Raw genomic sequence first — 17,157 nt, forward strand, 5'->3', positions numbered from 1 at the left:
ACTCTCCGAAGAAAATTAACCCAATACGGAGTACCAGTACTAGTCGCCACATTGACAAATACTAATGTCCTGTGGAGTGAATGCCATATTCCAGCAATTATAAACTTGTAGTCTCATTTCTTTTGTCCAACCCACGATGTTATGTTTAGCTCCTTCTCACGTTACCCTGCGTTTGATCCAGCCTATTGCCTGCATCTCTCCTCGACAGTATGATGGACGGGTGCTTTTGACCTTGACGTTGAAGTGAAAGGTGTTGATATCTTACAAGGAAAGGCTAAAGCTGCAGCTCGCCCATGCGATTGCTCAAAAGCAAGGCTAGCAGAGTTGAACCGGCACGGGGTCAGCCAGCAGGAGCAGCAGCAGTGAGCCGGCGAGGGCGGGCCCCTGGCCACAGTAGCGGCTGAAGACACAACGGCGGAAGTAGCGGCAGCCGGTGACGGAGTTTTGATCCGTGTCCGGGTCGTGGCCGCTCTGGCCAATTTGCTTTCTTTGAGTCGTGATCCGACGAGCAGATGATTGTTTCTTTTCCTTCTTCACAATACTTGCCTCGGGACTTGATTTTACTTTCACCTAGTCACATGACCGACTACTAGTTGAAGTAGTGCGTGATGACTCCTTGAATTTGACTTGAGTCCACAAATCACAGAGTAAACAGGAGCAGCCATTGTTGACTACCTCGGGACTTGGAACCTTCTCATCTGCCATGGAGTAAATCGACATTACTTTATAAAAAATATCTGGTCTCTGGGCTGATTAGATAGTTCGATTCCGACTTGTCTTCCTGCGTTAGAGCGATTTGTGTAGTTGGTATTGCCGTCGGACCCGGTGATCAGAACGAGGACCCAAACCATGCTGATTCTGGCGACTTCAGATTGGATTTGATGTGGTGACGAAACTGGCTGTAGCGGAAAAACGATGGTCTCGGCGACTTGCGTCGGCGACTTACGGCAACGAAAAAATTGTAACCCTAATTTCTTTTGAACCTTAAATCCCAGATCTTAAACCTAGACTGATGAACTTGTAGCTGATACAAATCCTTCTGAACCGGCTTTCTCCATCTGGAAAACTGCAAATTTCTCGATCCTTGGAAAAAATCCCTTCAAGAACTCAACACCATCGTGTGCCTGCCCCACGGTGGGCGTCAACTGTCGTGGATTGTCACGGTAGATGTCCTTAGTGTCAGGACTTAGTCGCGAGGCCAGCGCATCTATGTGGTAGCTTGAGAGGGGTTGGGCGGAATCGAGAGACGCAACACAAGACAAGGATTTAGACAGCTTCGGGCCCCGGGAAACATCATCCGGTAATAGCCCTACATGCTGTTTGTGGCTAGGTCTCATTATGATCATGAGAGAGTCGCTCGTAAGCCTGCTCTTTGTGTCTAGCCCTAGAGATTGTTTCTTGTTGCTTGTCCCTCTTGGGGAGCCCTGCCCCTCCTTATATAAGTTAGAGGGGCGGGTTACATGTGGAGTCCTAGTAGGACTAGGACTAGTCTATCTTCTCTTACAAGTTAATTACAAGTCCGGGTCTTGCTTCCTCGTAAAGGAAATATTCGTCATCCCTTTCTCCTTAAGCCAGCCCACCAGAGTATAAGCCAGCCTGCTGGGCCTTGGGTCTTGTCGTCCGTCTGATCCGCCCGCCGGGTCTCCAGTGAGTCACAATGTCCAGACGGGTTACCTGTGAATCGCCATGTTCGGGCGGATCACCAGTGAGTCGCCAAGCTCCAGCCAGGTCTCTGGTGAGTCGCCAAGTCTGGCCGGGTCATACCGCGGGGTATATCCCCGACAACGGCACTGTACCACGTCATATCACTGAAACCCACTAGGCCAAACTAGCCCGCCTAGGTCATCTACTATTTTGGAACGGAGGGAGTACGTCTCTGCACTGCTATGATTGTGTGTTGCACGTTCTCTGTACTTTTGCTACGATTTTCCTACCCTATGAACCAAATGAGGCCTGAATGTATGTCGACTATTGTCTGATCGATCGCTAAGCCTACAATTTTAGGAGCTAGGGCTATTGGTCGATCGACAAGGGATAAGTATAAGCGTACCACGAGCTCATTAGCCCCAACGTTTCTCTTCGGTGAGTGTTTTGCAAGTACTATAGCTCGCACAGTAGCTAGCCTACTAACACCAAGAATCATCAAACAAGCCCTGCTGATATGATAAACAGTTCAAACTTACATCTAAGCATGCCATATATTACATCAAAAGCTGGTGAGGATACATCTGTTTCCATAACTCGTAGAGGGTTCGCATGATTCATCGCATGATTCACTATCAAACAAAAGTAGCAAGATCCGCCCACACAAGACAGTGCACTAGCCCTAAGATGGTTTGATAACACGCATCATTCTGGTAATTAAACACAGGGCAATGCAAACTACCCTGAAGGATTAGCGCGACCAACTATTTCTTGTCATCGATCTCTCGGGCAATGGCCACAGCACGGACAGCGGCATGGGAATCGATTTCTGGGGCGATGTCCACAGGACTGACCGCGACATCGGAATCGATCTCTGGGGCGATGTCCACAGGATGGACAGCGGCATCGAAATCGATCTCCGGGGCGATGCCAACAGGACGGGCCACGACATCGGAATCATCAAGGACGTCCACCGGCACCTGCACAACCCTAACAAATTAGCAAGCACATTGCAAATAATCAAAAACCACAACTATGGTAATAAGCCATTATTTTTAACCTTGTGCAGCTCACCGGGGGATCTCATCCCTCCGGGGGGTCATCTCCTCGTCCTCGATGGGGGCCATCACCTTGCCAGGGGAATACTGCTTCTCAACGGCGACTATCTCCTCAAACTCGGTCTTGAGCCTCACATAGGTGGCAATCAGAGTTCCTGGGGTAGGCACGGTGGGGCCCTTGCTGTTCTTCCAACTTTCTTTGAGGAGTTCATCCGCCAACGTCCTCAACTTTTTGGCCAGTGCTTGTTTCTTGGAGTTCTTCGTCTCCATGGGTTGGCCCGCCAACATGGTCAACTCGTTGGTCGGTGCTCGCTTCCTGGAGATCGCTGTCTCCAGTGGGTTGTCCACCGGCAACTCTTTGCCTAGTGCTCCAGGATCCATCAATGAACTGACAAACAAAAAGCAATCGAAAGGAAACCACAATCGCAATGAAAACATGAAAAGAATAGGATGTGAGAATCGGTCGGTGCTTTGCAAAAAGAAGATTCTTGGAATGAAAATATAGCAGCATAACTGATTCTCCCACCTTTCCTTCGTCGGTACAGAAGAAAAATGGCAGAAGTGAGTAGCCTGGAGTGAGGTTTTCTTCAAGAAAGGGAAGAAAGGGCTTGAACGAGCGTTCCAGTGAAATGATGGTTGCTTCGTCCAGTCCAACTTGGAGGCCACCTTACCACTGCTGGTAAAGGTGTGGGTTTTGTGATATGACGGGTCATGACGGCAACACCGGGGTGACAGGTGAGTCTCGACTATAGCACCTCGCTGTGATTTGGTGGATGGCACGCGGGCCCGGATGCTTTGAAATGTCCCGCATGTAGATAGAGCAGCTAGTCATATAGGAGTGCTCAATATTGTGCACCGTGACCAAGGCGGAGAGGAAAACAAGAGAACTACGTAATTAATGCATGAGTTTAATTAGGGTAGTTTTGTAAAGTACGAGATACATTCCTCCAATCGCAAAATGCCTTGGTTCATGAGATTTGAGATTTGAGCCCTATAAACCGGAAGGGAGGGAGTACTGCACACGGTGTAGCCTAGTCACTTGTTGAAATCTCTAGAAAGGAAAATACTCCTTTCCGGTTTACAGGGATGTACTACTCCCTCCGTCTAGGTGTGTAAGTCATCTTATGAAAACCAAATAGTCCCAAAACACTTAGGCGCGGTGCATTAACTTCTACCTTGTTTCTTGTTTCTTGACATATCAACCAATAAGAGATGAGAGGTGTGCATGCTTTTAATGACTTGCAATGGCTAGTTCATTGCATGCAATGCTATTAATTAGCAAATAAACATTGGTGACCCCAGGAGGAAACGTTGCTAAGCGCGTGGACCTATGCAGAATGAGTATCAACCAATGGATAATGGAGTTTAATTGTTAAACAATAGCAATTTTGTCTCATGCAAGAGCCTGGCTAGTACTCCAAGGAATCGCACCACGCGAGCGTTCGCAACTGCCACGTTCGGGTTGCGCTTGGCTCTTCGCCTCTTCGAGAAGACGAACAATGATGTTACTCCTACTTCTACAGTATCGAATCCACTGCTGCATGTCCGTCCACCTCGTGCGGGAGGGATAGCGTGTAGCGAAAGCTTCTACTTACTGCTCCTGCCTTTGCGTCTACGACAGGTGGGCCCAACAGGTGGTTGGCCCTCCTGTCATGTAGCCAAAGGCAGGTGCAGTTAAGGCACCGGAGCTCAGTCCGCGAGGGAGAGGGCGTTGTAGGGGCTGTTTGGATTGTGACTATCTTTGCCATATGTTGCCACATGATTTTAGCCACACTTGCCACACTTTCCTTAGTTGAGTTGCTCAAATTGTTAGCCACACTTTGGCTTGCCTAAGGGAATCTTGCCACACAGCACCGTAGTAATCAAATTTCTCAGTCTTGTATGAGTTGACGCGACACATCACAGCACTGCACTCGATATAAGTCTTTTTACACATTTCAAATGGGCTACTTCGTATGTAGGAGTAGACATATTCTGCTTCGTATGTAGTCACTTGTTGCAATCTCTAAAAAGACTTATATTTGGAAACGGAGGGAGTACAACGCATGCATGCATGCCGTGACTTTCCTTTTGATACTTGCATGTGTTGATTTGATGCACCTTGCCAAATTTTGACTATAAATTTAACTAACCAAATTTTCATGCATGTCACAAAAAATTACGGGGCTGTTTGGATTGTGACTATGTTTGTCTTATGTTGCCACATTATTTTTCCCACACTTGCCACACTTGCCTAACTTGAGTTGCTCAAATTGTTAGACACACTTTGGCTTGCCTAAGGGAATCTTGCCACAATTTTTGTGACTATGACATGTGGGGTTCACTGCTAATAAAAAAAATTCTTGTCTTAGGTGTGGCTAATAAAAAAGACTTATATTTAAGAATGGAGGGAGTAGAAAATATAAATAATAATGCATGTTGGGGCAACCTACGTTTCCGCTAATTTTAGTCGTGGGCTCGTTCACAATTTTTACGAGGGGGTGGTTGTTCATTTAATGGAGGGACTTGTAGTACTAGACTTGAACGATACAAAGTGCGACCTGGCACACCGTAACACCACTTGGAACAAGCGGGTAGCTATCTCAAAAAACAATCAACAACTAAAAACCGCGACCTGGCATGTAGTAGTACACAATTTTAAACGATTGTTTTGATGGAGTGAAAAAGGAAAACTACCCCACTACGTATATATAGGCCGGAGCCTCTACGCTTGCTTGCTAGAGTTGCTCTATTCACACACTCTCATCCTCTCCAGATCTAAACAAGATAGGGGTAGTAACACTGTCTTTCTCCCTTCAAAAACATTGGCTTTCTATCCTCACCGCTGGTTACAGATCTGGACGTATCCCCCTCCGCCGGTGAAGGGGAGGAGGGGCAGCGTTTAGGCCGTCATCGACAGCGAGGGAGGAGACCCACTGCCGGCCGCACCGTTATCTCTGGCCGAGCGCCGGCGCGGGAGGTACTCCGATCCATTCGTCGTTGCCTGTGAGCGGATCCGGCCTCCCGCCGCCCACCTATCCACATCCCAACGACCTTCAGGTATATCTTTGTTCGAAACCACCTTAGCTCTACTTCCCCAGCTTGCTACGTCGCTGCATGTGCATCATTTTCTACCTCTCAGCCCCTCTCGATCGGTTGGTCCAACGTCACTTTTTTTTTCTTCTATTGTTAGAGGTAAAGCTACTTCATGGAGTCGAATCTTGTACTCCCTCCGTCTGAAAATACTTATCATTGAAATGGATGTATCTAGATGTATTTTAGTTCTAGACACATCCATTTTGATGACAAGTAATTCCGGACGGAGGGAGTACTTGGTTCAAACAAGAAATAAAGTGGGGGTGGGGGAATTTAGTATGTACATCAGACTTGGTACAAACAGGAAGGAAAGGGGGTGAAAGTAGTACAGACTGGTCATCCAACCGGTCTCTTGGTCGAAAAGGGAAATATAGGGGTAACGCTGTACACAGTGGTATGACCAGGACTAGATTTGCTATCCACACATAGGAGTAGGTGGCTAGAGTGAACAAAAATGGGACCAACCCAGATATGTTTCTTGGATGTTTGTTTCTCGGGGCAACAAACTATGAATCACCACTTTATGCCCCTGTTTACGTACATGGTGCTGGACTGGTGGTGCACCCACTGTCCCATGCCCTTATACCAAATATTTAGGCTCCGTTCGGAGTAAAGGGGTAGAAAACATAGGTCTTGATGAAAATAGAAGAATAGGAAAGGAATGTAGGTATAAAACTATGGAACAGCGAACCGAAGGAAACTCTCAAGAGAATGTGTTCGGATGGACTACGAAATGTACAGATTTGTTTTTTAGAGTAGCATGCTTGGCAGTATGAGATGCTATTTGTTTATTCAGCTGCACAGTGACTACTCTTGTCCTCACCTCACGTACCACACATAGGTTGATTTTTTTATTCCGGCAACACAGCACAGCAACCTGTCTAACGCATGGCAGCGAGTGCCTGCCTCGGGCTTTCGCCCAAAAAATGAGCAGCGCGTGGATGTTTCTAATCCTATGGAATCAGTACTACCAGACCAGCTTTCCTATGAAACACTATTCACCTTTCCCGTGTTCTGAACGGTTGGAAGGGAAAGAATACCGTAGGAATTGTGTTCCTACAAAAATCCTGCACCAAACCTGTGAACCGAACGCAGCCTTAGTTGTTCTTAATCTAATGTCCCTGGTAAAAATGAAGCCATGCCACTGTTATAAGCCATGACAAGTTTAGCCAAATGTTTTTGCCTGTAATTGTTTGAGACTCTGACTGTTTCCTCTGTGCCTTTTTGTGCAAACAGGGATATCCAATTCACCTGGTTGCTGTCGTGACCTTTTGGTGCACTGCACAAAACTCTTCTTAAAAGAAGTGACTTTTGTGTTGTTTAACTGGAATGTCAGAATGGAACAGTTGGTTCATTTTGGTGGAACTGCACAAAGGGATATCTGTGTTCCAATCCTCATCATCCATATTGGCGCCATAACCTTCCTTTAGGTAAGAATGATATTTAATGCATGTGTTCATCTCTATTTTCCGACTGCCATGAGAAAATAATGATGTTTTTTACTAGTACACTTGTACTCCCTCACTGACAAAACCAATTCTGAATTAGAAGGCCAATCATGTACTTGGTTTCACCAACTGGTGAGGAGAAAGAGAAACAGAGCATGAAGAGGAAGAAGAAGAAGAATAAACAGTGCCAAGGCGATCTTGCAGAAACCAGAGGCTTTAGTCGAGGCCATTCAAGGGCTCCGGCAATGACTACCTTACATGTGAGACGATCCTCCAGGGAGCCCTTCCACTTCTGCTGTCTCACTTAATTAATTAGGAGTACTTAAGTACCACTAATTTATTACTGCCTAATTTTCCTGTTGGAGTTAAACAAATCTTTAGTAGGACCCTATGCTGAATCATGTACGTGTGTATGTTTGTCTATGGAGGTGAATCATGTGGTGGAGCGGGGAGGGAATATTATTAGTGTCATGACATAATAGTGCTATTGTTTTGCATGTCAATTTATTGCCATTGGTTCAATGAGGCAATGTTTTGCGTATTGTCCATCATGAATTTGATGCTACTATTTGAGTAATATGCTAATGTCTTCCTATCCTTTCTCACTAAGCTAATGAAGGTTTCACCTTGTTCCTACTTGTGCAAACAGGGATCATGTTGTGCCAATCATACATTTTGGTCGAACTACACAAGACAATACAATGAACTGTATCCCAGCCAGTGCTTTAACTCTGCTGGAAGTTCTTGATAATCTTTCGATATAATCTCAGCACTGGTAAACAAGAGTGATTTCAACCATACATTTGAAGTGCACAAAAATATATACTATTGTGTGATTCCAGTGAGTGATTTATCATCTCTTATGGGACTACATGAATAAGCTTTTTTCCTCAGGTTGGTACGGGCCTAAGGCCTTCATCCATATTAGTTTGCTGTCATCTCTATTTGTATCGTGCTACTGTCATGAGAAACTCCTTTATCTTTGCACGTTAAAGTTTTGCAACCTATGATAAATGGCAATGCTTTGAGTGTTGAGTTGAGCTAATTGGCACTGATTAAATAAACTAATACCTCTCTTTAAGCAAGACTACTATGTTGCTAACTGTTGGAAATATGCCCTAGAGGCAATAATAAAATGGTTATTATTGTATTTCCTTGTTCATGATAATTGTCTATTGTTGATGCTATAATTGTATTAACTAGAAACCGTAATACATGTGTGAATACATAAACCACAACACGTCCCTCGTAAGCTTCTAGTTGACTAGCTCGTTGATCAATAGATGGTTATGGTTTCCTGACCATGGACATTGGATGTCATTGATAACGGGATCACATCATTAGGAGAATGATGTGATGGACAAGACCCAATCCTGAGCATAGCACAAGATCGTGTAGTTCGTTTGCTAAGAGCTTTTCTAATGTCAAGTATCGTTTCCTTAGACCATGAGATTGTGCAACTCCCGGATACCTAGTAATGCTTTGGGTGTACCAAACGTCACAACATAACTGGGTGGCTATAAAGGTGCACTACATGTATCTCCAAAAGTGTCTGTTGGGTTGGCACGAATCGAGACTGGGATTTGTCACTCCGTATGACGGAGAGGTATCTTTGGGCCCACTCGGTAATGCATCATCATAATGAGCTCAATGTGACTAAGGAGTTAGCCACAGGATCATGTGTTACGGAACGAGTAAAGAGACTTGCCGGTAACGAGATTGAACGAGGTATTGGGATACCGACGGTCGAATCTCGGGCAAGTAACATACCGATGGACAAAGGGAATTGTATACGGGATTGATTGAATCCCCGACATCGTGGTTCATCCGATGAGATCATCGTGGAACATGTGGGAGCCAATATGGGTATCCAGATCCCGCTATTGGTTATTGGCCGGAGACGTGTCTCGGTCATGTCTGCATGGTTCCCGAACCCGTAGGGTCTACACACTTAAGGTTCGGTGACGCTAGAGCTGTTATGGGAAATAGTATGTGGTTACAGAAGGTTGTTCGGAGTCCCGGATGAGATCCCGGACATGACGAGGAGCTCCGGAATGCTCCGGAGGTGAAGATCGGTATATTGGACGAAGGGTATTGGAGTCCGGAATTGTTCCGGGGGTACCAGGCTATGCCTAGCATGTCCGAAAGGGGTTTCGGAGGCCCCGGCAAGCGTTGGGGAGCCTTATGGGCCAAGGGGGAGGGGCAAAACAGCCCACTAAGGGGTTGTGCGCCCCTCCCAACTCCTCTCACGTAACCAGGAGAGGTGGGGGAGCCACCCCTAGGGCAGCCGCCCCTCCCGTCTTGGGGGGCAAGTTTCCTAGGGGGTGGGGGCGCCCAAACCCATCTAGGGTTTCCCCTGGCCGCCGCCTCCTCCTCTAGATCCATCTAGAGGGGCCGCCCCCTCTCCCCTTCCCCCTATATATAGTGAGGGGGTGGGAGGGCAGCCACACCCTTCCCTTGGCGCAGCCCTCTCCTCCTCCAACTCCTCCTCCTCCTCCGTAGTGCTTAGCGAAGCTCTGCCGGAGAACCACGAGCTCCATTGCCACCACGCCATCGTGCTGCTGGAGTTCTCCCTCAACTTCTCCTCTCCCCTTGCTGGATCAAGAAGGAGGAGACATCCCTGGGCTGTACATGTGTTGAACGCGGAGGCGCCGTCCGTTCGGTGCTACATCGGATCTTCCGCGATTTGAATCGCCGCGAGTACGACTCCATCAACCGCGTTTTTTTTGTAACGCTTCCGCTTAGCGATCTTCAAGGGTATGAAGATGCACTCCCTCTCTCTCGTTGCTAGCATCTCCTAGATTGATCTTGGTGACACGTAAGAAAATTTTGAATTATTGCTACGTTCCCCAACAGTGGCATCATGAGCTAGGTCTATGCGTAGATTCTATGCACGAGTAGAACACAAAGTAGTTGTGGGCGATGATTTGTTCAATTTGCTTACCATTACTAGTCTTATATTGATTCGGCGGCATTGTGGGATGAAGCGCCCGGACCGACCTTACACGTACTCTTACGTGAGACAGGTTCCACCGACTGACATGCACTTGATGCATAAGGTGGCTAGAAGGTCTTTGTCTCTCCCACTTTAGTCGGATCGGATTCGATGAAGAGGGTCCTTATGAAGGGTAAATAGCAATTGGCATATCACCGTTGTGGCTCTTGCGTAGGTAAGAAACGTTCTTGCTAGAAACCCATAGCAGCCACGTAAAACATGCAACAACAATTAGAGGACGTCTAACTTGTTTTTGCAGGGTATGCTATGCGATGTGATATGGCCAAAAGGATGTGATGAATTATATATATGTGATGTATGAGATTGATCATGTTCTTGTAATAGGAATCACGACTTGCATGTCGATGATTATGACAACCAGCAGGAGCCATAGGAGTTGTCTTAATTTATTGTATGACGTGCGTGTCAATGAAAAACGCCATGTAATTACTTTACTTTATTGCTAACTGTTAGCCATAGTAGTAGAAGTAATAGTTGGCGAGACAACTTCATGAAGACACGATGATGGAGATCATGATGATGGAGATCATGGTGTCATGCCGGTGACGAAGGTGATCATGCCACGCCTCGAAGATGGAGATCAAAAGGCGCAAGATGATATTGCCAATATCATGTCACTTTATGATTTGCTTGTGATGTTTGTCATGTTTACATCTTATTTGCTTAGAACGGCGGTAGCATAAATAAGATGATCCCTCACTAAAATTTCAAGAGATGTGTTCCCCCTAACTGTGCACCATTGCGAAGGTTCATTGTTTTGAAGCACCACGTGATGATCGGGTGTGATAGATTCTAACGTTCGCATACAACGGGTGTAAGCCAGATTTACACATGCGAAACACTTAGGTTGACTTGACGAGCCTAGCATGTACAGACATGGCCTCGGAACACAAGAGACCGAAAGGTCAAACATGAGTCGTATAGTACATACGATCAACATGGAGATGTTCACCGTTGATGACTAGTCCGTCTCACGTGATGATCGGACACGGTCTAGTCGATTCGGATCATGTATCACTTAGATGACTAGAGGGATGTCTATCTAAGTGGGAGTTCATTAAATAATCAGATGAACTTAATTATAATGAACATAGTCAAAAGGTCTTTGCAAATTATGTCGTAGCTTACGCTTTGGTTCTACAGTTTAAGATATGTTCCTAGAGAAAATTTAGTTGAAAGTTGATAGTAGAAATTATGCGGACTGGGTCCGTAAATTGAGGATTATCCTCATTGCTGTGCAGAACGCTTATGTCCTTAATGCACTGCTCGGTGTGTGAACCTCGAGCGTCGTCTGTGGATGTTGCGAACATCTGACATACACGTTTTGATGACTACGTGATAGTTCAGTGCGTAATGCTAACGGTTTAGAATTGAGGCGCCAAAGACGTTTTTGAAACGTCGCAGAACATATGAGATGTTCCAAAGACTGAAATTGGGATTTCATACTAGTGCCCACGTCAAGAGGTATGAGACCTCTGACAAGTTTCTTAAGCCTGCAACTAAGGGAGAAAACCTCAATCGTTGAGCATGCGCTCAGATTGTCTGAGTACTACAATCGCTTGAATCGAGTGGGAGTTAATCTTCCAGATGAGATAGTGATGGTTCTTCATAGTCACTGCCACGAAGCTATTAGAGCTTCGTGATGAACTATAACATATCGGGGATAGACATGATGATCCTTGAGCAACTCGCGATGTTTGACACCGTGAAAGTAGAAATCAAGTAGGAGCATCAATTGTTGATGGTTAGTAAAACCACTAGTTTCAAGAAGGGCAAGGGAAAGAAGGGATACTTCATGAAACGACAAATCAGTTGCTGCTCTAGTGAAGAAACCCAAGGTTGAACCCAAACCCGAGACTAAGTGCTTCTGTAATGAGGGGAACGGTCACTGAAGCAGAACTACCCTAGATACTTGGTAGATGAGAAGGCAGGCAAGGTCGACAGAAGTATATTGGATATACATTATATTAATGTGTACTTTACTAGTACTCCTAGTAGCACCAGGGTATTAGATACCGGTTCGGTTGCTAAGTGTTAGTAACTCTAAATAAAAGGCTACAGAATAAACGGAGACTAGCCAAAGGTGAGACGACGATATGTGTTGGAAGTGTTTCCAAGGTTGATGTGATCAAACATCGTGCGCTCCCTCTACCATCGGGATTGGTACTAAACCTAAATAATTGTTATTTGGTGTTTGCATTGAGCATAGACATGATTGGATTATGTTTATCGCAATACGGTTATTCATTTAAGGAGAATAATGGTTACTCTGTCTATTTGAATAATACCTTCAATAGTCTTGCACCTAAAATGAATGGTTTATTGAAACTCGATCGTAGTGATACACATGTTCATGCCAAAAGATATAAGATAGTAATGATAGTACCACATACTTGTGGCACTGCCACTTGAGTCATATTGGTATAAAATGCATGAAGAAGCTCCATGTTGACGGATCTTTGGACTCACTCGTTTTTTGAAAAGATTGAGACATGCGGACCATGTCTATTGGTATATATGCATGAAGAAACTCCATACAGATGGATCGTTTGGACTCACTTGATTTTCAATCACTTGAGACATGCAAAATCATACCACATGGGCAATATGACTGAAAGGCCTCGTTTTCAGTAAGATGGAACAAGAGAGCAACTTGTTGGAAGTAATACATTTGATGTGTGCAATCCAATGAGTGCTGAGGCACGCAGTGAATATCGTTATGCTCTTACTTCACAGATGATTTGAGTAGATTCTGAGTATATTTACTTGATGAAACACGAGTCTGAATTATTGAAAGGTTCAAGCAATTTCAGAGTGAAGTTGAAGATCATCGTGGCAAGAGGATAAAATGTCTATGATATGATCATAGAGATGAATATCTGAGTTACGAGTTTGGTACACAATTAAGACCTTGTGGAAATTGTTTCATAACTAATACCGCCTGGAACACCATAGTGTGATGGTGTGTCTGAACATCATAACTGCACCCTATTGGATATGGTGCATACCATGATGTCTCTTATCGAATTACCACTATCGTTTATGGGCTAGGCATTAGAGACAACCGCATTCACTTTAAATAGGGCACCACGCAATTCCGTTGAGACGACACCGTATGAACTATGGTTTAGAGAAACCTAAGTTGTCATTTCTTAAAAGTTTTGGGGGTACGACGCTTATGTGAAAAAGTTTCAGGCTGATAAGCTCGAACCCAAAGCGGATAAATGCATTTTCATAGGACACTCAAAAATAGTTGGGTATACCTCATGTCTCAGATCCGTAAGCAAAAGGGATTGTTTCTAGAATCGGGTCCTTTCTCGAGGAAAAGTTTCTCTTGAAAGAATTGAGTGGGAGGATGGTGGAGACTTGATGAGGTTATTGAACCGTCACTTCAAGTAGTGTGTAGCAGGGCACAAGAAGTTGTTCCTGTGGCACCTACACCAATTGAAGTGGAAGCTTATGATAGTGATCATGAAACTTCGGATCAAGTCACTACCAAACCTCGTAGGACGACAAGGACGCGTACTACTTCAGAGTGGTACGTAATCCTGTCTTGGAAGTCATGTTGCTAGACAACAATGAACCTACGAGCTATGGAGAAGCGATGGTGGACCCAGATTCCGACGAATGGCTCGAGGCCATAAAATCCGAGAGAGGATCCATGTATAAAAACAAAGTATAGACTTTGGAAGAACTACTTGATGGTCGTAAGGTTGTTGGGTGCAGATGGATTTTAAAAGGAAGATGGACAATGATGGTAAGTGTCACCATTAAGAAAGCTCGACTTGTCGTTAAGATGTTTTCCGACAAGTTCAAGAAGTTGACTATGATGAGATTTTCTCACTCGTAGCGATGCTAAGAGTCTGTTGGAATTATATTAGCAGTTACTGCATTATTTATGAAATCTTGCAGATAGGATGTCAAAAAAACATTGTTTCCTCGACGATTTTCTTGAGGAAAGGTTGTATGTGATAAAACCAGAAGGTTTTGTCAATCCTGAAAGATGCTAACAAGTATGCAAAGCTCCAGCAATCCTTCTAAGGACTGGAGTAAGCATCTCGGAGTTGGAATGTACACTTTGATGAGATGATCAAAGATTTTGGGTTTTTACAAAGTTTATGAGAAACTTGTATTTCCAAAGAAGTGAGTGGGAGCACTATATAATTTTTGATGAGTATATGTTGTTAACATATTGTTGAACAGAAATGATGTAGAATTTCTGGAAAGCATACAGGGTTATTTGAAAAGTGTTTTTCAATGGAAAACCTGGATTAAGCTACTTGAACATTGAGCATCAAGATCTATAAGGATAGATCAAAAAACGCTTAATAGTACTTTCAAATGAATACATACCGTGACAAGATTTTGAAGAAGTTCAAAATAGATCAGCAAAGAAGGAGTTCTTGGCTGTGTTACAAGGTGTGAGTATTGAGTAAGACTCAAGACCTGACCACGGCAGAAGAGAGAGAAAGGACGAAGGTCGTCCCTATGCTTTAGACGTAGGCTCTACAGTATGCTATGATGTGTACCGCACCTGAAGTGTGCCTTGCCATGAGTTAGTCAAGGGGTACAATAGTGATCCAGGAATGGATCACATGACAGCGGTCGAACTTATCCTTAGTAACTAGTGGACTAAGGAATTTTCTCGATTATGGAGATGGTAAAAGAGTTCGTCGTAAAGGGTTACGTCGATGCAAACTTTGACACTAATCCGGATGACTCTGAGTAGTAAACCGGATTCGTATAGTAGAGCAGTTATTTGTAATAGCTCCAAGTAGCACGTGGTAGCTGCATCTACAAGATGACATAGAGATTTGTAAAGCACACACGGATCTGAAAGGTTCAGACCCGTTGACTAATAACCTCTCTCATAAGCGAGATATGAACAAACCCCATGGGTGTTGGATTCATTAAATCACATAGTGATGTGAACTAGATTATTGACTCTAGTGCAAGTGGGAGACTGCTGGAAATATGCCCTAGAGGCAATAATAAAATGGTTATTATTTTATTTCCTTGTTCATGATAATTGTCTATTGTTCATGCTATAATTGTGTTATCCGGAAATCATAATACATGTGTGAACATATATACCATAACATGTCCCTAGTGAGCCTCTAGTTGACTAGCTCGTTGATCAATAGATGGTTACGGTTTCCTGACCATGGACATTGGATGTCATTGATAATGGGATCACATCATTAGGAGAATGATGTGATGGACAAGACCCAATCCTAAGCATAGCACAAGATCGTGTAGTTCGTTTGCTAAGAGCTTTTCTAATGTCAAGTATCGTTTCCTTAGACCATGAGATTGTGCAACTCCCGGATACCGTAGGAATGCTTTGGGTGTACCAAACGTCACAACGTAACTGGGTGGCTATAAAGGTGCACTACAGGTATCTCCGAAAGTGTCTGTTGGGTTGGCACGAATCGAGACTGGGATTTGTCACTCTGTATGACGGAGAGGTATCTCTGGGCCCACTCGGTAATGCATCATCATAATGAGCTCAATGTGACTAAGGAGTTAGCCACGGGATCATGCGTTACGGAACGAGTAGAGAGACTTGCCGGTAACGAGATTGAACGAGGTATTGGGATACCGACGATCGAATCTCGGGCAAGTAACATACCGATGGACAAAGGGAATTGTATACGGGATTGATTGAATCCCCGACATCGTGGTTCATCCGATGAGATCATCGTGGAACATGTGGGAGCCAATATGGGTATCCAGATCCCGCTATTGGTTATTGGCCGGAGACGTGTCTCGGTCATGTCTGCATGGTTCCCGAACCCGTAGGGTCTACACACTTAAGGTTCGGTGACGCTAGAGTTGTTATGGGAAATAGTATGTGGTTGCCGAAGGTTGTTCGGAGTCCCGGATGAAATCCCGGACATGACGAGGAGCTCCGGAATGCTCCGGAGGTGAAGATCGGTATATTGGATGAAGGGTATTGGAGTCCGGAATTGTTCCGGGGGTACCAGGCTATGGCCAGCATGTCCGAAAGGGGTTTCGGAGGCCCCGGCAAGCGATGGGGGGCCTTATGGGCCAAGGGGAAGGGGCAAACCAGCCCACTAAGGGGCTGTGCGCCCCTCCCAACTCCTCTCACGTAACCAGGAGAGGTGGGGGCGCCACCCCTAGGGCAGCCACCCCTCCCGGCTTGGGGGCAAGTTTCCTAGGGTGTGGGGGCGCCCAAACCCATCTAGGGTTTCCCCTGGCCGCCGCCTCCTCCTCTAGATCCATCTATAGGGGCCGGCCCCCTCTCCCCTTCCCCCTATATATAGTGAGGGGGTGGGAGGGCAGCCACACCCTTCCCTTGGCACAGCCCTCTCCTCCTCCAACTCCTCCTCCTCCGTAGTGCTTAGCGAAGCTCTGCCGGAGAACCACGAGCTCCATTGCCAGCACGTCGTCGTGCTGCTGGAGTTCTCCCTCAACTTCTCCTCTCCCCTTGCTGGATAAAGAAGGAGGAGACGTCCCCGGGCTGTACGTGTGTTGAACATGGAGGCGCCGTCCGTTCGGCGCTAGATCGGATCTTCCGCGATTTGAATCGCCGCGAGTACGACTCCATCAACCACTTTTTTTTGTAACGCTTCCGCTTAGCGATCTTCAAGGGCATGAAGATGCACTCCCTCGCTCTCGTTGCTAGCATCTCCTAGATTGATCTTGGTGACACGCAAGAAAATTTTGCATTATTGCTACATTCCCCAACACTAACTTTACCCATTAAGATAATGAGGGTGCTTCTATTTGTTAGTGTATGTTTCATCAACTAGTCCCACTATTACAGTAATCTCACTCTCTCAATATATGTGCCAAGAGGGATGCTCGATTTTGGTGGAACTGCACAAAAACTTTGGGTGCTTCATTGCCTCAACATCTTCCGTCCTTTCCTAGCAGTCGCTAATCTCCGCTT

This window comes from Aegilops tauschii, chromosome 4 (assembly GCF_002575655.3).
Source record: "Aegilops tauschii subsp. strangulata cultivar AL8/78 chromosome 4, Aet v6.0, whole genome shotgun sequence".
NCBI classification, from domain to species: Eukaryota; Viridiplantae; Streptophyta; class Magnoliopsida; order Poales; family Poaceae; genus Aegilops; species Aegilops tauschii.